The following is a 4,676-nucleotide window of genomic DNA, read 5'->3' as shown; positions in this document are numbered from 1 at the left end:
GATGATTGAACGTGGGAGATGATATATTGAAATTACCTCAGTGTCCGAATGTTAGTGACTGTGAACGTCACGCGGGACTAACCATGACTCTCGGTGTGATCCACTTCCACACCGACTGGTCAGCCAACCAGGACGCCAGGACGCTCCAGATGCCAGGACGCACCTGACGGACAGACGATCTCTCCTTCCCGCCATCACCCTGGCCTAGACCTCGCGTCTTCGTCTCCATATCTCCGGGAGATTTGGAGGAAAGTTGGTGAAAAGTGTCAAGTTGACTGCGCTACACAAGGTGGCGTTCGAATTTGACAACACGCAGGTGCCGCGTCCCATTTGTGACGTCTTGGAGATCGAAAGAAAATTCGAACAGAAGTTCGTTTTGGAGTAAACAACGTCACCAGAGGGAAACTCGCGACTGCACTGGTACAGACTTCGTGACGTTTGTAGGCGATTCAATCACTGTGAATATATATGAACTTTATCTGACAGACTTTAAGCAAACTCTTCTTATGCCCTTAGTCTTAGATCGATATCATGGCACATTCTGCACGGCATTTCTGTAGTCATGCAGTCGCGACGTTGTTTTCTCCAAAACGAACTGAACATTGTTCGAATGTATGGTGATTGTCTCATACGTTGCGATTAATCTCGATTAATCTAATTTGCTTACGTAACTGATAATTAAGAAATATGCAAATCCTGATGATTTATCATCAGGTGGTAGGACCACGCCGTTTCAATATGGCGAGTGAGTTTGGGAGGGGCAAAATTCGGTGGGTAAAATTCGCCTTGGAAGACGCGCTGCGTCCGTTTTAGGAGGTGAGTACCACTGAACATTGCCCTCTATATTCTCGTAATCATTTTGAGTGAACGTATTGCAAGGAATTGAAGCAAAGGCACGGAACAGTGTGAACTATTTGTGGCGACGTTTCCCTTGGTTTAATTCTACACTTAGTAAAACGGCCGCTGGATGGCGCCCCTTTGCTTGCCCCGAGATGTGCGATTAATTTATTAATTTGTCAACTGATTTTACAATGATTCCTTACACTCGCTGGTAGAAAATCATGGCACAACTAGATATACCATATCACTACTTCTTTGCCACCTCACAAGTTCAAATTAAGAAAAACGGTATAGCGCATAAATTAAAATCCGAGAAAACGCTGGAGAAAGTCAGTCGAGCTCACTAGGAACCTTTTCATACAAATCACGGAAACGGACGTTATATCAAGAACAATGCTACGGTCGTCGACTCGTCGTGTATTTCAACCGTAGTTTAGTGAACCAGCATCAATGCCAAGTTCTGTGGGGTGCATTCCGTATATCAATTGCTAGGGGGCGCTTTTAGACCGTTCGCGTGGATGTCACGTGTTGTTGTGTTGATTTCAACAACAGCATTTAGTCCCGTTTTTTGTTCGGCGAACTTCTCGCGTGTTTGATGTAAATATTGGTATGCCAGTAGCTGACTGCAGGGACAAAATATAGCCGCGCTTGGTGAAGGTAACATTGATGACCATTGATGAAGTGACAGAATTTTTCATAATTTGGAAGAATGATCGTTTTCACTGACACATTAAGTTTGTGAATTCCCATTATCACCGAATGGGAGGGGGGCACAAACTTAATGTGTAACGTTACAGTTTTACACAAAATAGAGTTAAGCGCTAGTGTACAAAGTTGTGGTATAGTCACTGTGGTATTTCAAGGTTTCCTTTAACAGAACAATTGATATATATAAGCTGTGTTTAAAACTTGACATTTATTTTTAACTATTTGTTGAACTCATTGAATGTTTGAAATGCGGTTCCATGTGTCATATTTTTTACTGTTTGAGGTGGAACCTGGTACAAATATATTGTTATGTCATCCCTGTTTCAGATGCAGCATTACTACCAAAAGTAGTTTGTTGTCTATTATAAGTATAATAACATGTACAATAGTGTGATGTTCCATAGCTAGTTTTGTAATGACTTTTCTTTAACATGATACAGTGTGGGGTTTTTTCATGAACTGATATTTAAAATGCATTTCTCTAGTCATTGGCAATAACACAACCAGGGTCACTCTTTCAAACTCGAGTCCACGGATGTATTAGACCGCGAAACACGCTGGTGGGAACGGGGTGTTAAAGAGGCAATATATGAAAGAATGTACAACCCCACCCTCAACAGGGAAGGGGGGCTACGGGTCGATCTTTCCGGCACTTGGGATTTGGCACTCCCAGCCCCGAGGACAGACAACACTTAAGCTCCTGTCCTGTAATACAGGAGCTTTCAGACTAATTTGCATCATCTTGTCTTGACTTGTCTGACTTTTGTTCCTGTTTCGACTTCCAAAAATTTGTCTTCACTTTATTTGCATATCAATCAACAGGTTGTGTATATAAACCTGCTTTCCCCTCTGGTCTCTCAGTCACTGACGAAAGCTAGTGGATACTAGCAGAAACGTCTGACGTTTTCAAAATCATATCCAGTTGCTTGAGTAACTGTTTTTTGGCACATTGGCAATAATGTTTTTGTGCCTCAGCTGAGCTAGTAATTTAATGAATGTCAACATTAGATTCATATTATCTTGTCATTGTTTTGATGTATATCTTGTGTGAGATGTATTTTCATGCAATTGTTTGGGCAGATGGTCATGATATTCTTTGTTCACTGTTTGCTGTGCTCATCTTTTGCCTCACTAACAAAGTTCCATGTTCTCTTCCCGCAACCAAAGCAGGTTTTAAATGAAAATTGCGATACCTTGTGTTATATATTGTGTGAGATGTTATTTTCATGCGATTGTTGTGTGGTCATGATATTCTATGTTCACTGTTTGCTGTGTTCTATGATCTTCTTTCTACATGTTCTTACCCCAACCAAAGCACCTGGTTTTTGAAATTGAACAAATGTTGTGAATATTATGATGACATCCATATTTTATGTGAATATTGTTGGTGTATGCTTCATGAATGTAAGTTTGGCATGAGATTTTTCTGACTGTGTATTTCTTTTACATCCTAGGTTATGGGAAGCCGTACCTGACCATGTTCCTGTGTGTGCTGCGGGACCTGTCTGTGTTCCTGTCCAATATTCCTGGAGGATCTGTGTTCCTGCTGTTTTCCAGGAGGATTTGCCTGTGTGTGTTCCTGAGGGACCAGTCACCCATCTACAAGACAAGAGAACATCGGACCTTGACCGTGAATTGGTTTTTTTTTAACTCTTTCAAAATGGGGTCTACATGCTGCAATGCGTAAAGCACACAGTCTCGTCTTAACTTTGCATCATGCGAAGTCAGGTCATTCTGATTTTAATACTATTTGTGCATTTTGGGTTAAGCGTTGAACCTGCACGAATGAAGCGTAATCCTAGGGCTTTGCTTTGCAGAATTTTGTGCCCTGCCATTTGCATAATTTGAAGTCGAAGTACGTTGATGTGTTAAGCATCCAGTCTTCACGAGTAAAGAATAAATCGTGGCCGCTGCCTTCTGGAATTTAGTACTAAGCGCAACCTCTCAAATATGCAGACCCCTTAAAATGATAATGATAAATGTTGGGATTGGGCATCTCTGTGATCCTCTGAATTTTTAGTTGCAAGCACATGATTTAATAATCAAAACTGGCCCTCCCTTCTATTCATTGTCATTTGTTTTATTGAAAGAGTTCACATTTCACATACTAATGTCTAGTTTAAGGTTGTGACTAATATCTTTTTGTACTTAAGTATTTTTGGCAGAGAACACGGTACATTTTCCTGTTGAGGAGAGCACTTGTAACATTGTCTGTTGTTTCATTCTGTATAGCAATGGGATAGTAATTCAAATGCATTTGTGACCAAACTGTTTTCCCTGGTATCCTCTTCATCATGATCCACAACCTTTTTTAAAAGCCATTTCTGACATGAAAATTATATGATTGTCCTTGATGCGAAGAAAAAATCTACATGGTGAAACATTCAAATTATCAAAGTAACAAAGTATTACTGTAGGGATGAATATTGTGATATTGTCATAATCCAGTACTCAAGGTCCTTGCCATTCCATGGTCAAACATTTTCATTATTAAAAATTTAATGAAGTTACTTCATTTTTAATGATTTTTCAACCTAATAATATTGATGTAGAACATAGACAGATTGAATATACAATGGAAAGCCACAAAGTTACTGCGAACTGAGATGGTTATGTAATATTCCATAAATGCATTGATTTAAAATAAAGACAAAGCTGTAGGCCAAACTCATTATGATTAACCCTTTTTGAACTAAAAATTGTCCTTTATGGCTTGTTCTCATGGAAATGTACAGAATACCGGTAACAGAGGTTACAGCATCACATATACCAGGTCAAGTTACCTACTAGTACCAAAAGTAACAAACAACGGTAAAACAGAGGTTACAGTCATGACTGTATAACATTTTGTTCAACAAGGGTGACTACAAATGACAGCAAACACTCTTTTCATATTCCCTTAGAAACCCAGAAAGTTGCAATTTCTTGTCTGTAATTTGGCTTCAATTGTGTAGTCACTACAGTAACTGTATTTTTGTTTGGTTAGCACACCTTAAAAAGCATGTTCCTCCTGACCACATTTCCGCCTTATCTGTAATATCATACGCATAATTTTTTTTTTAATTTAAAGAAAACTTTTTAAACAATTGCAACATATGAGTGATACACATGATATATGAAATGATGAT

This window comes from Branchiostoma belcheri, unplaced genomic scaffold (genome assembly GCF_001625305.1).
Source record: "Branchiostoma belcheri isolate BF01 breed outbred unplaced genomic scaffold, Haploidv18h27 scaffold92, whole genome shotgun sequence".
In the NCBI taxonomy this organism is placed as follows: Eukaryota; Metazoa; Chordata; class Leptocardii; order Amphioxiformes; family Branchiostomatidae; genus Branchiostoma; species Branchiostoma belcheri.
This window is presented reverse-complemented; position numbering follows the sequence as displayed.